General features: G+C 38.8%; 1 protein-coding gene across 2 annotated transcripts in view; it reads right to left on the minus strand.

Annotated features, from left to right (window-relative positions):
• SGCD (sarcoglycan delta) overlaps positions 1-18,775 on the minus strand; it is a 934,755-nt gene that overhangs the window by 541,466 nt on the left and 374,514 nt on the right. For both annotated transcript variants that reach the window (XM_027077705.2, XM_053199779.1), the window contains exon 2: positions 16,944-17,097. The gene's annotated coding sequence lies outside the window, so the exon portion shown is untranslated. The remainder of the gene's footprint in view (positions 1-16,943; positions 17,098-18,775) is intronic.

Here is an 18,775-nt window from a genome sequence, read left to right on the forward strand (position 1 = left end):
GAGTATGAAATGTCTGCTATGAAATGAAAAGGCAGACTTAGATAGACATTGTTCAACAAACTCATCCAAGAGTTATTTAACCCTCTAGGAGAATTCACTAGTGTTTGACTTTGCTATTTACTAGTTCATTAGAGCTGAGACTTTGAGAAGCTTCTTGTTAACATGTAGACGCATAACCTGTAGAAAAGGTAATTTCAAGGTTATAGCTTGCTTTCTCTCTAGTACTAACCCTTTTGTCGCTGATCAAATTCATCTCCAAACACCTTTTATGGTATACTATAGTTACACTGCTCCTTAAAATGCTCTTTGATCTAGATTTCTATTTTCCTTTTATTCACATTTATTAATGAGTTAAATAAAACCTTTGAAATATATCCATTACCTATTTGGATGAGTCATGTTTATACTTTCTGAATATTATACTTGGAAAAAGGGAGTCTTTAAGGATCAGTAAACATCTACCAAGAAGTCAGGGTGAATTCCTTCTTTTTAATGTCTTCCCCAAAAGAAGACAAGTACAGAGTAAAAAGCAAATACTCTGTTGAAACACAACAGTTGCCTTCCTCTTTCTCCAACCTCGGCTTCCCAAAAGCAAATCAACAATATTTAACTGACTCAGTGCTTAATTCTCTAATGATTATCTCACTCTCCTTTTTAGGCTTATATTCCTCTCTCATAATTTACCTTTTTATGATATAATCTATTAACTCTATGAAACGTAAGGATTTAGCCTATTCTTCCCTCCCCCAGCTTTTATTCTTCTGTGGTTTTACTTGTAGCTGAAATAACACATCTAAACTTTGCCTTGCTTCATTAACCTCGGAAGAAAAAAAAAAATTCATCTTCCCATTTTGTTAAAGATCTTCATGCCTCTCTTGTCTCTGTATCTGCTACTCTTTTCTGTTCTTCCTTTGACTCTGTATCCACTATCTGCCAACCTTGCTCTTATTTCCATTATTCAAGGGTTATAACATTTGCTTAACTTGCTTGTATGTTTGCTTTATAGGAGAATTCTAAAGTTGGAAGAGTTTATTATGACGACATAAATTTTCCATTGGAGAAGCAAGGAGCATACTAAGATAGCATTTAGTTCTCTTTGGATTAAATGCCATACCCCCAGACTATAGTAGTCAAGTGGATTCTTTGTTATTTTTATGCTTATTTGGGCCATGGTCTCCTCATATAGTTCTTGCCATTGTTCTTGTTGAGACTTATTTCCAAATGTCTGCCTTTTCTTTGAAGAGCCACACGCTCTCCTTCCCATCACATCACTTGATTCACCGGCAAAACTCTCTTCATAGTAATCTGCTCCAACTTTCTTCTTGAAGATATCCTTCTTAGAGTTCCTGATTTCTCCAGTTTTGACCAAGTACTTTCCATACCTGCTGTACTGCCTTATCTTCCACTTTTTGAAGGGTTTTTGGCTTTAGTTTCACCATTTCTTGGTATCTTCGGAAATATTAAATTTCCATGGTAAATTCACATAAATATATCCAGAAAGGGTAAATGAGAGGTCTATATACCTTGATGTTTTTAATTTTTTTTAATTCCTTGACATTGTTCTCACTTATAATTTGGTTTAGAACTGAATTCTAGATTCAAAAGAGTTTTTTCTCAGAAATATAAGAAACTATCCAATGTCTTCCTGACTCTAGTGTTGTTGATGAGAAGTTTGATAGAATTTTAAAAATAATACCTTTTGTATAAGTTTTTTCCCCCATCCAGAAGCTTTTAAGATTCTTTTATTCTTAGAATTTTGAAAATTGAATCTGATACACATCAGGACCTTGTGTTTAATTCCCATTTAGGTCACTGGTTTATGATGTGTAAATTCAACCTATTGCCTCACTTGAGTAATATTTAAAAATTTTGATAATCAAATAGCCCCACCTCCCAAATTTATCTGGTGTTTTTGCTGATTCTTCAATGGGATTTATCTACAATATTTGACTCTTGATTTCCACTAAATATTCTCTTTTCTAGGTCTTAGATCTATACTTTATTTCACAACCCTTTAACTTAATTTACAAGAGATAGTTCTTACTCTCAGTGTTTTTTAATACTGTTCTGTACTTATTTTATGAACAGATTTTTTTTTACTATTTTTAAGGATAAAGATAAGAAGGTTTTAAATACACTCTTTTGTTCCTCACATTATCTATTTTTGCAATGGTTACACATTTTAGTAGTAACCTTTGTTAACTTTTGTCCTTCTTTCATGATTTCTCCTTTACAAGTGGTTTTCTTCATTAGTGTGATTGTCAGTTTTTTGTTTAAAAATACAAAAATGAAGTTTCACTTATAGTTACGATATCAAAAAGCATAATTCAATGTCACCCCTGCTACAACTACATAAACTAGCCAGATAAACCTTTCTTTAAAGATCTTCACTGAAGAGCTATGGATTCAAAGAGCTCTAAAAGAATCAAACTCCAGAGAATGATTTCATACGTGAGAGGTTGGAGGAAGGCGGATCAGAGCAACAAGTCTCCTAGAGAAGGGTAGCCTTTGTTTGACCAGGAGAAACTAGCCAAATGTTGATGAACCTGTAAGCTACTGCATTGGATTTGAAACTAGAAATACCCAAAATGCACAAATTCATTCCATGGCCCTAAACGTAAAAGCTAGAGCCATAAATCTTCTAGAAGAAAACTTAGAAGAATATCTTAGTGTTTTTAAGTCAGGCCAAGATTTCATAGGTAGGACATAAGAAGCAGAAACCATAAAATGAAAATATTAATAAACGGACACTTCATCCAAATGAAAAACTCCTGCCCTTCAGAAGACACCACAAAGAAAATGAAAAGTAACAAACTGAAAGAACCTATCTGCAGAATATAGAAGACACAGAATTTATATCCAGACCATTTGAAGAATTCCTACAAGTATGAGCACCTGAGTGGCTCAGTCAGTTGAGCTCCCAACTTTTGATTTCAGCTGAGGTCATGGTCCCAGGGTCCTGGGATGGAGCCCCACATTTGCCTGAGCTGAGCATGAAGCCTGCTTGAGATGTATTCATTCTCTCTCTCTCTCTCTCTCTCTCTCTCTCAGTCACTCCCTCTTCCCTGTCCCTCCCCCACTCACACACTCTCTCTAAAAAATAAAATGTAAAAAAATAAAGAATTCTTATAATTAAAAAGACAATGCAATTAAAAATTGGACGAAAGACTTTGACAGACCCTTTACAAAAGAGATACAAATGACCAAGAAGCAGAAGCTTAAGTGCTTAACATTATTAGTCAACACAGAAACGCAAGTTAAAAGGAGGTATCATTTCACGTTAACTAGAACAGTTAAAATTAACAAGGCTAAGAATACAATTGTTAGCTGACAGAACAACTGGATCTCACGCATCTCTTGTGAGAATAAAAAGTGGGAGTGAAGTACATTGAAGAACAATTTGGTGGTTCCTCATAAAAGTAAATATACATGTATCCCATGACTTAGCATTCATTCCTTTATATTTACCCTACGAAATTAAGATTTATCTCCCAAGATTGGTTCACAAATGTTCATAAGAACCTGATTCCTAATATTTCCAAACTGATATCAGCCCAGACATCTATCAAAGAAAGAACAAGATAGGATATATTCATACAATGATACTGATGAGAAATAACAGTGAACAATCTACTAATACACCTAAAAACATGAGTATTTCCCCAAATCATCACACTGAATGAAAGAAGCAAGAGACAAGAGAATATTGCATAAATGGCCATTTTTAAGAAATACTGAAGGTGGAGATTACTGTTGCCTCAAAAACATGAGGAGGGAAACATCAGGACTGATGAAACTTTCTAGTGATACAAATATTTCAACATCTTGATTGTGGCTGTGGTTATAGGAATGTGTATGTTCAAAATCCAAACTATTCACTTACAATATGTTATCTCAGGAAAACGGATTTTAAAAAAGGAATGGGGAGAGTGAGTTAACTATTTTATTATAGATAAACTTTCCTCTGTTTTACAGTGTAGTCATCTTACATAAGGGTTAGAATACAGAACCCGTATTTGAGGAAAAATTCATTTACAGTGAAAATAACCCTTGGAACCAGTAGAAAAGTGTCCAATATTTCACAATAAATATATCACAAAGGTCTTCCTCTAGGGACGAAATCAAATTGAACACAATATGAAATAATTTCCTTATGTATTTTTAGAAGTCGAGTTATATTCAATACAGGGAGATGGCCACCCTCTGAAAACCAAGAAGGGCACCTGGGTGGCTTAGTTGGTTAAGCATCTGACTCTTGATTTGGCTCAGGTCATGATCTTGTGGTATGTGAGATGGAGCTCCGCTCAGGCTCTGAGCTGACAGGAGGGAACCTGCTTGGGATTCTCTCTCTCTGTCTCTCACTATCTCCCTGACCCTCCCCTGTACATGCTCTCTCCCTCTCTCAAAATAAATAAACATTAAAAAATAAATAAAATCATGAAAGAAGTGAGATTTAATAAATTAGCAAATATGTGCCCCATCTCACGGTCAGCCTAGAATATGCTCTCATTGAGAAGAACGGTTAAATTATTTTTCTCAATATTCTGACCACACATAATTGAATTGAGGTAAGTGTAATGTACATAGTCTATAGCACTCTTTTATGTTCATGTCTTACTACTAGATTCTACCCATGAATAAGATGGCTACCTGGCTGGCCATTCTATGGGTATGACAGAGCCACAGCACTGCCTGGGTTTCCTCAAAGCTGGACAAGCAGGAAATTCATCTCAGGCTTAGGATGCCCTTGAAAGGTTTAAGGCAAAACCTTAAACCTTCCTAGGACCTTAAAGGTTCCTTCCTAGGACACCCATCCAATTGAAGAGCTCTACATAGGAAGCTCACTCAGTGTCTTCAGAAAGGATCCTTTCCAGTTTGTTTTGCTTAAGGTTAAAATGATTTTATCAGCTCTGTTAATGAGAAGCAATAGAGAAGAGACAAACCAAAATTCACACCACAGGCAGATTTTTAATTATGCCCTTCTTTTCCCTTCTTTCCTCCTTTATGCCTGTACTTTGGCGTATTTCCCATTTTTAGAGCTCTACTGAGCGTTTTCCTCTGATATCTTTACTGAGCTATGTTTTATATATCAAAACACTGCATTTCCTTTATAAATCTTCCAAAGATATTTTGAAGTTTTATATACTGTTTATCCCTTCTCCCATCCTTTTTCCCAATTGGGGTTTAACTATATAGAGGGAAGCAGACACATTTGCTTGAGTTCAATCCTACAGCTTCCAGTAAAACCCTAGATATCAATGTTGTGAATATCATTAAATGCCAAAGATTACTTCTGGTGGCTTTCTATGTTTATTATCCCTCCTATAGGTCACATACTTGCTTTTATGGGAACTTGGCCTCTCTTTCTATTTTATGTGTGTATTTTCACTCCTAAAGGAGGAGGAGATTAAAGCCACAAACTAATTACCTAGGGTGAGAACACCTTCTACATAAATATAGGTTGAGTTCTGAACTTTTAATCCATTGATGGGGTTAAGTGGATACAAACACATCCTGAAATTACATAAGCACCATCTATATTTACATGTGGTCATTGTTTGGGGGATGAAATTTTGTGGCTTAATCATAGTCATGGATAGAAGGTAATGTGATTGAAGAAAGATGTCAGAAAATTAGTGACTACAATGAATGGATTATATTTGTTTCTGGGGAAGGGAGCTTTTATCAGCTTTATTATAGTTATAAATCAATTTTTCATCAGACTTTCCTATACTCTTTGTTAGACCCACAATAATGACATCAAAACGTTATTTGCAGATGAGACCATCACCTGTCAGAAAACACAATCAAGAGGTCTCTACCACTAAATCTAGCCTCATGAGTCTAAAATATTTTGAAAACCCTCTGTTAAAAGAGTAATTTTTCTTCAAAAACCTGAATAATCTCCAGAGACATTAACATTGATTTCTATCAAATTCAAACTACAGAAACAGCTCTTCAGATATTCCAAATGTTGCACAAGTGCTTCTTGGCTTCTCAAGTCCAATGGAGCAAATTGACAGCTTGTTAAACTTTTCCCAAATCCTAAAACCTATAATCTCTCAAGGAAGGAGCTATGGTTTAGATACATGGAAGGCAAGGAGTAATTAAATGCATTCGGTCTTTAAGCAACTAGGTCCCAACCTTGCAAAGAGTAAATGGAAGCTCTGGAAAGGAAATCTCCCAGTCCAGAACTGGCAAATAGGTTTTTGTTTTTCCATGCTACGATCAGTTGTTTTCTGGAGTGATGTAGTATTCTAGGGCTCTGAGCTGGGATTGGTGAGTGATGTTTGCACAGGGCACAGGAAAGGACAGTTGGAGCACATGCAACATGGGCACCAATCCTGTAGTCAGAGTGAAGACTTGAGAAAGGCTGCCATGCATAGTGCTGTGTAAGAGAGACAAATAATCAGAGTCGGTAGTGTAGCTAGAAAGAAAATAATAGAAGACCTCCAAAAAAGATTATATGGATGGAAAAATCAGAAGTAGATAGAAACCAACAACAAAAATAGAAAACAACCAAAAAGAAAATTTAGCAATCCAAAAGTAACCAATCATCCAGGAGAAACTGACCTATGTTTAAACTGAATCCATTCTATGATATACTTAAGCACCCTCTATCCATTCCCATGCCTGTTAAGTACTCACCATTTTATGGGAAGAGTTGGGAAGCCGCAGATACATTCAGAAAAGCAAGGATGGATTCCACTGAAGGAGACTGATTTCCAAACACAAGCACAGTGACCTCTTTCATCCTAACAGTGATAATGAAGGCTTGAAATAAAGTGCCAAGAAGTCAGAGAAGAACTGACACATGGCTCAGGGGAGTCCCAGAAGGCTTCCAGTGAATTGGATCTTAAAAAATGAGTAACATTTCAGATTTTTTTTTTTTTGGTGGGGGAGTAGGGATGGCCACTATGGGCAAAAGGATCAGTAGGTACAAAGAAGTGGTGGTTTAAAAAGACAGAGCACATTTCTAGAAAAATGGAGAAGGTCACTGCAGCAGGTGCAAAGGCTGGGGGTACAGAGAGGGTGAGCGAACAGCAGAAAGAGCTGCTGCACAGACAGAATCGAGCAGGAAGATTGTGTATTGCACATCAAGGTCTTTGGACAGTTCTTCAGGGGGATTTTCAAAGTATTTTCACAATTATTCCCATCTGATCCTCACAACAAACATGGGATAGGCACAGATCGCCTTTGCAACTCAAGCTCAAGATCAAGAAAATGCTGGTGTGAACATTTGAAAAACTGTCATGAAAAAGAAATGGCAAAGTGGGGGGTAGTTTTAGCAGCAAAGGGGAAGAAGAAGCAAGTGGAAGAGAAAGTCTTTCTGAGAAGAAAGATCATCAGTAGTTGCGAATTTGCAGTTCGTAGATTCCTAACCTAGGTTATATTTGCATAGTTATAAAAACACCGTGCCCAGTTGCAAGAAAAGTTAAAAGGGCCATTTTGTCATTGTCATTGTTGGTGAGAATGGTGGGCTTGTGTAGGTGTTTTAACCTGGCAAAGGAGACCTCAATCTGTACAAGATTCTGAACACCGCAACCACTCAGATTTTGTTAGTTTCAAAGGCCTTGGGTAAAATTCAGCTCAAGTAAACAGACAGACTGCAAAACATCATGCTCAAGGGGAGAAACACACATCTTTTCCTCAGCAACTGTCAAAAGGAGACTATTCCTAAAACAGTAGCTCTTTGAATTAGAAACAAAACATACAGGCAAAAAGGTGCTACCACATTGGGAAGCAGAATCAAAGAGCAGTGAAGCAGGTTTCTTGTAATGGGTAAGCTTCAGGGCAGGATGAAACATTCTGTGAATGGAGTTGGGCCCATCACACATTTTAAGGGCCTAACCCAAAGATCAGAGAGTTTCTTATTCTACCAGGATGGTTTCCAGAAAGTTACTTAATATCTTGGTTCCTCAATTTCCCCCTCTGTAAAATATCCCAAAGAAGACTTTCTGAATGGTATTCTAACATCTCAGGGTATACAGTGAGAGCAAAAATTCAACAAGTAGGTTCCCATTCAAGATGGTGACACAGGAAGATTCTGAATGTCCTGCCATGAACACACGGAGTCTACAGCTACATACGAAACAATTTCCTCTTAAAATACCTACAGCCTGGCTGAGTAATGACTGTACATCAGGAAAATGAGAAGAAAACTAAGTGAAAGCTGGTCAGAGATGCTGAGACACTATCTCACCATCAACGCCATCCCTGGCACTGGAAGCTAACCCAAAACCCAAAGCTTCTCCCTGAGGAGCAAAGGATTCAAACTCTCCATCATGCACATCAACTTTCAAGACATGCACTCAAGAGTCAAGCCAAAAACATGTCGTTTTGAAATCCAACACGACTCATATCTAGAGACTCTCAAGAGAATAGCATCTGAGAAGCATCTCTTAAAGGGCCACAAAGTGGGCTCTGACTCACTTTCCCCAGGGCCCAACTCAGAGGCAGCTGATGGCACCTGGACTTCAAGTGAAGGAGGCTTACCTGCTTATACTAAAACCTTGGACTGGAGGGCAGACATCTAGTTTAACACACATGTCTGAGACGTGCTGGAAAACGCTCTGTGGATTGAGACTGGAAGGTTCCCATCTTTATGTTCTCCCTTTGCTGTGCTAGAGCACCCAGAAGGGAGACTTTTTCATGCAGCTGGTGCCCTGATTTTGGCAGCTGCTGCTCAGGGGATAGATTGTCTAGCACTGGATGCCATGGGGAGCTTGTATTCCTGGTCACATAAGAATATAATTTGCATCACCCAGAAAGGAGCTCATAACCCCTTCCGGCACCCTAATTTGTGTGACTGCTGCCAGGGGGCCCCTCTACATTGCCTACCTTGTGGCTAGTAGGGCTTATGCTTAGAGGTCTCCAAGGACTGTAACCAACAGAGAAAGAGCTCTTAAATAGCTGCCACCCCCAGGGCACACCAAGAGGCACCAGACCCATCAACCTGGTCTTTTCTGTGGAGGTCTACTGCTAATCATCATGACTGTGGTCTGAGGAACAGGCTTCTAATTAAACTCGCATCAAGGCCTTCCACAGACCTTGAAGGGTGGGCACAATCTTCACGCTCACCTTGTTGTGTTCCAGAACACATCTATGGAAGGGGAGAGATCTGTACGCATGTAGTGCCAGTTTTTTTCAGCTAACACCCAGGAGACTCCCCTTGATCACTGGTCCTAGCGGTCGGAGGGGCTTGCATCCCTAAGTCCCACAAGACTATAGTAATCAGCAAGACAGTTCTTGGTAGGCTACTGCTCCCAGGGCAGTGCAGAGTGGACTGAGGCATAGCCACTAGTCTTGTTGTGAAGGAGGCTGTTTTCCTTGTTATGGAGCTTCAGATGCAGAGGCAGACTTCAGGTTTGGCACAACTGAGTGGCCTAGGGAGTTCCTCTCAAACAACATAAGCTGTGGACACTGTCTTGGTAGCCTCTTGCTCGCTCCAGCTTGCCAGTATCTCCCGGGAAGGAGCTTAGGTACTAGTCTGGAGCCCCAATTCTTTAACTGCCACCCAACAGACACCTTGACATAGAGCTCGGTGATGATGTTTTCAAAACTAACGCCAAGAACAAGTGCAGCAAAAGCAAAACAAACAAGTACGATGACATCAAATTAACAATCTCCTACATAGCAAAGAAACCATCAACAAAATAAAAAGGCAACAGGCTGAATGGGAGAAAATCATTACAAATCATGTGACTGACATGGGACTAATATTCAAAAGAGATTTAAAAAAAACCCTCTACAAATCAACAGCAAACACACAAAAAATCTCATTTAAAAAATGGGCTGATCTGAATAAACATTCTTCCAAAGACCTAGATGCCCAACGGGGGCATAAAAACATCCTCAAGGTCACTAATCATCACGGAAATACAAATCAAAACCACAACAAGATGACACTACCTCCCATCTGTTGGAATGCTTATTACCAAAAAGACAAGATACATCAAGCATTGGTGAGGATGTGGAAAAAAGATAACCTTTGTGCACTATTGATGGAAATGCAAACTGGTCCAAACTATATGGAAAACAGTATGGAAATTGCTCAAACAATTAAAAATAGAAATACCAGGGCACCTGAGTGGCTCAGTCAGTTAAACATCCGACTCTTGGTTTCAGCTCAGGTCATGATCTCACAGATCATGGGATCGAGGCCCCGCATTGGGCTCTGGGCTGATAGCATAGAGCCTGCTTCAGATGCTATGTCTCCCTCTCTCTCTGCCCCTTGCATGCTCCCTCACTCTCTCAAAAATAAATAAGCATTAAAAAAGTAAATAAAAAAAGAAATACCTTATGATCCAACAATTCTACTTCTGAGTCTATCTGAAGAAAACCAGATAATTGGAAAAGACATGTGCACCCCCCATGTTCACTGCAGCATTATTTCCAATAGTCAAGATAAGGAAACAACCCAAGTGTCGGTGGATACACAGATGAAGAAGCTATGGTAGCAATACATAATGGAACATCACTCAGCCATATAAAAGAATGACATTTTGTCATTTGCAACAACGTGAATAGAGACTGAGGGCATTATACCAAATGAAAATGAGTGAGGCAGAGAAAGACAAACGTTGCATAATCTCACTTAAAAAATAACAACCACCACCACCACCACCACCCAAGCTCATGGAGAACAGATTGGCGATTGTAAGAGGCAGGGAGTGAGAGGTGGGAGAACGGTTGAACCGTTTTGTTTAGTTTAAATGAACCCAGTAAAAATGTGTAACAATTTACACAAAAACAAAATTCAACAAGAAGTTTGGTGAAGAAGTTTTAAATTTCTTCGTCTCCAGCTGTTTGGACCTTCATATTCCATCTTTGAATTGAGCCTTACAGAGTATGTAGCTGTAATACCATTAATTACTCATTTATTTAAAGTGAAACTGGACTACTTACTGAAATTGAGAATATCCTTAGGCTTGTGTGATCTGAACCCCTATTTTCCATATGAGGAAACTGAGAACCAACCGCAAAAGTGGGTAGGTGTCCTACCAGTGGGTAGGTTTGCTACCAAGTAGCAAACTCAGCAGGACGCCTCTGCTCAAGAATGTGGTTGGCATAAATTGCTTAAAGAAATAAAGCCAGCTTCAGAAAGCAACACTGTGGGCTCTCCAGCAAGATTCTCTTTCTTTCACAAGGAAGTATCTCTGCGAATGCTTTCATTTCTGACAGCAAGATGTTTATTACCAGAGATGAAATGTTGATACGTGATGAATGTTAAGGGCAATCCAATGAGAGCTGAAGCAAACCATGAGAAGGGCTGTCAGAAGACTTGATAAGTTAGCCACCTTTCTGCTAATGTGCTGGGAGGCACACAAAATACAGAAACCACCATTTCCACTTCTGAAGGAAACAGGTAAGTGCCCAAGTGATCCACATCAATACTCACACTTGTACAAAAACCGGCGTAAGAATTTATTGGGGAAAAATATTCCAAAAGGGAAATACATGTTTGTACACACACAGACACAAACACACACACATCACACACACCCTGACAATTTCTGAAGAGTTTTCCTAAGCTACCCACCTTCCCACACTTAGTGGTGACAATCAGAAACAATGACAAAAAACTATCCTCAAAAGCAGTTTTAAATTCCCCTTTCATAACATCTTTCAGAAGTGTGTAGAGATTTTCTACTGACTTAGGCAGGTGGTAATAAACTAATTTGTATTTTGTAGGAAAAGCACTGTTAGCTTGCACCTATTTGTAGTATGTCTGGATTTTAAATTTGACCATGGAAATTGAGACTTTCAAGAGCACAGCTAAAATACAGACTGATGTCCAAGTGTCACAAAAAAAAAATAATAATATGACAGTACCACAAATCAGAGACGTACACAGAGAAATTCAGCTCTTCAGTGTTCCCAAGATAATTAACCTTGCTGATATCCATTAGCCATGTTAAGCTTCAGATTCCCTTTCAATCACTCTGGACAGACAAACTGTAACATGCACATTTAATGACAGCTCTCCCCTCAATACAATTTCCTACATACTATTTAAACTTTTTTTTTTTTTGACAACAGGATCAACTTTTTCCAGAGTTTCTCAATTTTTATAATTCAAATGATCCAGTTGTTAGAAAACGACAGTAGTTTGCTTTCAGCTTTAGTTAAGTATACACAGGAATATACACACTGACTCAGAGAGGCCACAGTAAACGGAAGGTAATGCTAATTCTCTTACTCAGGAGGGTCATGGCTCATGCGATCTTTAAACCAAAAACAGCAGCTTCATATTCATATAGATTAAAAGAAACCAACACATACTAGCACTTTACAAGCATGATTTCACTTAATCGTCACTGCAACTCTACCAAAAAAGCGTCCGACTTCGGCTCAGGTCATGATCTCACGGTCCGTGAGTTCGAGCCCCACGTCGGGCTCTGTGCTGACAGCTCAGAGCCTGGAGCCTGTTTCAGATTCTGTGTCTCCCTCTCTCTGCCCCTCCCCTGTTCATGCTCTCTCTCTGTCTCAAAAGTAAATAAACGTTAAAAAAATTTAAAAAAAATAAATGGGAGTTTAAAAACAATATTTTATGCATTTTTACGTACATGATTTACCTATAACGAAACGCTTAGTGAATGTGCCATTTAATCAGTTTTGATAAATGTTTGTCAAGACACAGAACCTTTCTGTCATTCCAGAAATTTCCCTCATGTACCATTCTAAATTAGGTAGGTAATCATATCACACCAGAACTGAGCACTGAACAATTTCTATCATTGGTGAGTTCTGATCATTCTACAATTTCACATAAATCCTAAAGTAAGTATTTTTTGTTATTTAACTAATTTTAATCATGCTATTTTTGAGATCCATTCATGTTATTATGTTTATCTGTAGAATGTTCCTTTTTATCGCTAAATAGCATTTCATTTTCCAAATATACCAGAGCTGATCCATTTTCCTGTTGGTGGACATCTGAGTCAATTTCAGCATGAAATTATTATTTAAAAACGCTGCTATTAACAGGTGTCAACAAAGGTGTTCAAGCCTCTTGAATAAATATCTAGGACTAGAATATCTGGCCCTCCGGGAAGACAGTTGTGTAACTTTCTAAGAAACTGCCAGATAATTCTTCCAAGTGGTTGGAACATTTTACATATGAGAGCTCCAGTGGCTCATACATGAGGGAAATTTCTGCAGTGGCAGAAGGTTCTGTGTCTTGAAAAACATTTGTCAAGACTGATTAAGTTTTGGTGTTGGCACGCCTTGAATCTTAGCCATTCTGACAGGTATGTAGTGGGATCTTACGTTTTTAATTTGCATCACCCTGATGACACGTTATGTCAGATGCCATCGCTTCTGTTCATTGGCCATTCTATATCTTTTTTGTATGCTTTTTATGTACATGTTAGATATATGTGTTACAAATATGCTCTCCCAGTCTTGTGGGGCATCTATTTTCTTAGTTTTTTTCAGTGAATAGATGTTTTTAGTTTTCATGAAGTTCAGTGTATTTTTTCCCTCTTATGGCTTGTGCTTGTGTGTCCTTTAAAAAAGAAAACCTGCCTTCTGAAGTTAGAAAGGTATTTTCACTTTTCTTCTACTATCTTTGTTGTTTCAGCTTTCATTGTTCAGTATGCAATTTGACTCAAGTTGCTTTTTATGTACGGGACTAGGTGGGGGGTTAGATTCTTTATTTTTTCAAGTAAATATCCAGGTATTCCAGCACTATTTCTTAAAGCAGTTTTCTTATCCCACTGAACTCATGTGGTGCTCTTGTTGAAGGCCAGCTGATTGCACATGTGTGGGTCTAATGTAGAATTCTGGTCCACTGATCCATTTGTTTACAATGGCAGCCAATCTAACATTACTTTTTATTATTATCAATTTTTTAACTTTTCCTTATGTCAGATGCAATAATTAAAGCCCAGTACACTTTGCTTTTGGCATTTGAGAAAGGTTTTATTCTCTCTTTCAATGCCATATGGATGTATTTATAAATACATGTGTGTGAGTGTTTACATACACATATACACATACACTTAGGTGTACCAATTTTCTGAGAGTGTCCCAGTTTTTAGACCCAAGATTTTCTAAAACTCTTTTTTCAGAGTTCAAGGAACAGGGTTAGCAGTGGTTTTCAAATTTTAGCAAGACATATGAATTATCTTGAAGACTTGTTTAAACATAGATTCCTGGACCTCACTTTAAGATGTTCTGATTTAGTAAGTCTAGGGAAAGGCCTGAGAATTTGCATGGCTCACAAGCTTAGGTGACGTGGATGCTGCTGGTGTCTGGGCTGCACTTTGAGCAGCATTGGTTTCAAAAAAAAATTAAATGGCTTTCCTAATGTTCATACAGAAGCTTGATTTGCCTTTTCTAAAGTGTGTGACCACAGCCACTAATTTACACTGTCTTCACTTGAAAAGACATCTGAAAAATCTGCCGAACGCACTGGAGCATGGGAGCCAGGAAACATTATGGTAGATTGATGTACCAACACTGCCTCATTTCCTCCTTCCTTCCTGGAAATTCAATTTTGGTCTGTGAGCAGGGGCACGCACATACCTGCGCACGCTACAGCTGAATCTAGCCCCGTGACGTCCCCGCACCGCAAAGCGCATTCTTCTCCCTGTGGCCTCCGCCAACAATCAGAGAAAGTTTTATTTTCCCCTGAAGAGTTGATTTGTCTCTAAACCAGGAACATTTTTATGGCCAAGTCCTTTAAAACTTTCTCTGAATATATGTTTTAAGTGGTTAGCGTCTAGGTGAATATTCCTGACAGAACAGAGGCAGGTTCTGAATTAAAGATCAACACACTCAAAGAACTCAGTCATCAAAATCCCAACCCAAACCCCCACGCTTCTCTAGATTTTTATGACTAGCACAGAACAGCTTTTTGAGCTTTTCTTTCCAACAGATCAAGCACATGCAAGCAGAGGGCCATACCACAATGATGCATCTCTTAGGCAGAATGTTGGGATTTGTGCAAGAACCCAAAGAAGGGATGCTACTTCTTTTTCTGATTGCTCAATTACGTAGTTAGCCTTTGGAACCATGTTAATGGGAAATTAATTCATAAATAATATTTAGATGTGAACTGCTTTGAAGGTGCCCTTTGTGAAGGAGATAAATTATTTTTCCTTCTTTGAAAAAAATAACAAATCCCCCGAATAAAGGGAAGAGAGGAGTTTCAAATGCCACCCTCCCACTGTCACCAGCCCCTCAGCACTCTTTTCAGAGGTGCTGTGAGCAGCGTGAGCATCAGAGCTTAATCATTTCTGCATGGGCCTTGGAGGATTTTACGAAAACTGGAGAGAAAGTAAATGTACTTCCTCCTTAAAAGAAGGTCTTTTCAGAATCAACGCAAAGTATCTACCACATTTCTTTCAGCAGTGAGAAAGTCGAAGATACAATGAAAGCAGGCCTAAGGCTGGAACGTGTTCGATTTTCATCAGCTCTAGAACTCTACCTTGCCCAGCTGTTGACCTATGGGAGTCCTCTGTGCCAGAGAAGGGAACCAACCAACACCTTAGCTACAACTGTTCTCCCCATTTCCAAAGCCTTTGGGGTATGAGGGTTTTGTCTTTGAAGGCAATTAAAATGACAGCAATGAGTTATCAATGGAATTGTTGGAGATGTTCTCCAGTTTCTCTTAGACATGTCATGTGGCCCCAGGCTGTTAAACCGCATTTCCACAGGGCTTACCCAGCTGTGTGTGCTGTACTACTATTCTCTACAGTAGTGAGCATAGAGATGTAAACTCCAATATGTCTGAGAGTGTCTGCCCATTGGCCCTTCCGTGGTACAGAGTCTCAGAAAACCTTTTTACTTATAGTTCTTTTGTTTTCCCAGAACAGAAATCCCTATTCCAGATGGCTGTTATCACTTATACTTGTGACTTTCCCCCTGAGCTTACAGAACAATGCCTAACACAGTAAACGCGCCATTAATGGTAGTTTCTGTAGGTTTCTCTCTCTCCTCCCTCCATCTGTTCCTCTCTCACCACCCAGGGAGAGAGAGAATGAGAGAGAGAGAGAGAGAGAGAGAGTTTACACACCACTCCACAAATTATATATATATATATATATAATATATATATAATATAGTATATATATTATAATACATATGTATATATACATATGTATTATAATATATATGTGTTATAATATATAATATATATACATATGTATTATATTATAATATACATATATAATACATATGTATATATAATACATATAATACATATGTATTACACATATGCCTGTATATGTACACAGTGATTATCACTGCAACCATAAAAAAAATGGAATCTCCTTATTCAAACTTGCCTCAACATTGGTATGTATCCAAAATAAATATTAAGGCAGGTCCTCCCAAAGAACTTAAGAAATAATACAAAGCTTTGCCAAAAGTGTCCTGTGGACACTGAAAGTAGGAATTACCAGTGTATTCCACAGCACGCCTTCTTCATTCATCTCTGTACCTGAAGTCCTATCACATAGGTGCCTGGATCCATTTCACTTTTCTTTCTATCACAGACACCTGCACACACCTCTCCCCGTGCCTGGTCTCACTCCCCTCTGGTCACTTCATTATTATGGAGACCACGTGGACTTTGGCTTCTCTCACTGTACCTTTATTCATCCCACCACATCCCAAAAGTTAGTAGCAAGAGAGAAGATCATTGCTCGAAAAGAGGAAAGGAGAAAGGAAAGAGAAATGGGGTATGAGGAGGAGAAAAGAATGAAAATGATTAAGTATCTTTAATTTTTTTGCCTTAAATATATATTTATATATTTTGCCGTAAATATATGTGTGTGTGTGTGTGTATATATATGTATATATATATACATACACGCACACACGTATATACACACATATAAATCTATATACGTGTATGGGTGTGTGTGTGTGTGTGTATATCCTTAAATGTATGTGTATATATACATATAGATCTCAAGATCAAAGGTCCATACCTTAGCAGTCCTAATCTTCTTGAATCTTGAACACAAATTTCAGGGCAACATTGGGGTTGAGATAGTCTCCTCAGGCCACCACCAACGGGATAGTGTTCTTAACCTCCACACGGGTTCCAGTACTGCCTTCTGAAGATGGAGATTTCTTCCACGGCTACAAAAACAACAACAGCAAAAGAAAAAAAACAAACACAAAACATCATAAGAGAAAGAAGATATTCATAAATGAAACCTAAACCGGACCTTCAACAAGGATATTAAATTCTAAACCATTTGACTTGAATAGACTAAACAGAAGACACATTAAATTCTGATTGGCATAAATACAAATAATATTTGTATTATTTGTATTGTATATGTATAATACAAATACCTGAATGGATTCAGTCTTGATTAGACTTGAGTAATCATACAAAAGCAGAAAAGGTCACACTGCATCAAGGCTGGCAGATTTTTTAGGACACAAATAACCAAATTTGCTCATTTCACTTCATAGGGAAACTAAAAAAGAGATTTTTTTCCCCAAGATAATTCATTACTGGTGGCATATTTGCACCAGTGAATCAAGCAAATCTTGAATAAAAACAAGCAAACGTGCTTCACACTGTGGTCTATGTTAAAATGAGACAAGGGGCACCTGGGTGGCTCAGTCGGTTAAGCGTCCGACTTCAGCTCAGGTCACAATATCGCGGTCCGTGAGTTCGAGTCCCGCGTCGGGCTCTGGGCTGATGGCTCAGAGCCTGGAGCCTGCTTCCGATTCTGTGTCTCCCTCTCTCTCTGCCCCTTCCCCGTTCATGCTCTGTCTCTCTCTGTCTCAAAAATAAATAAACGTTAAAAAAAATTTTTTTTAAAATAAAATAAAAAAATAAAATAAAATAAAATAAAATGAGACAAAAGGGGACAATGCATCCCTTCTTCACTTTGAGACAGTTCCCTCCCCTGGCTTTTAAGATAGCAAACTTGCCTGTCATCACTGGCCACTCCATCATGGCTACCTCTGTGAGTCCCCTCTCTTACAATGTTCAAGATAAGAGCATCTTGGAACTCAGTCCTGAAACTATCTTCTCTGTGAACTCACTCAGCAAGGGCATCCCCGAGCTCCAAGGCTCAGGAAACTATTTATACCCTGACAACTCTGAGATCATCTCCTGGCCCAGGTACTTCGCTGAACTCCAGACTCTCAGATCGACGGACTATCCAACAACTCTGCTTGGAATTCTGACAGACATGTCAGGACATGCCCAAAGTGAAGTCCTGATTCTATTACCCACACAACACCCTCTGAATAAAAAAAAGTGAGGCTCACACTCTTCCTAATTTATTCCTTCTCAAAGGCAATTTTATTCACCCTGCTGGTCAGGTGCAAACCCTGCCAGTCAACCTTGAGTCCTCTCTCTCATACATACCCCATATTCTCTTCAAAATTCAGTGGTTTTATCATCAGGATAAATCCAAAAGCTGACCACTTTACCTTCTCCTTCACTCACACTCTGGTTCCTGGCATCATTATAGATCTATAAGGTTGCACAGCAGATATGCTCAAGCCATGGCTGTCACTCTCAACTAGACCCCTGAGTAAGCCCATGACACTCCCCTGCTCAAAACCTTCCACCTCACTCAGAACCAAAGTCAAAGTCATTATACCGGCCGAAAAGGCTCCACGTGACACAGCTCTGTTACCACCGTCTTTATCTCCTACCCTTGCCCTCACTGACTCCTCTCCAGCCATCTTGGCCTCCCAACTATTCCTCTAGCTGTACTGCAGACTTGGGCACTTTCCCTTTACCTGGAAGGCTCTTTCTCCCCTCATTACTTTATATCTTCCTTCCAGT

Source organism: Acinonyx jubatus, chromosome A1 (genome assembly GCF_027475565.1).
Source record: "Acinonyx jubatus isolate Ajub_Pintada_27869175 chromosome A1, VMU_Ajub_asm_v1.0, whole genome shotgun sequence".
Taxonomy (NCBI): domain Eukaryota; kingdom Metazoa; phylum Chordata; class Mammalia; order Carnivora; family Felidae; genus Acinonyx; species Acinonyx jubatus.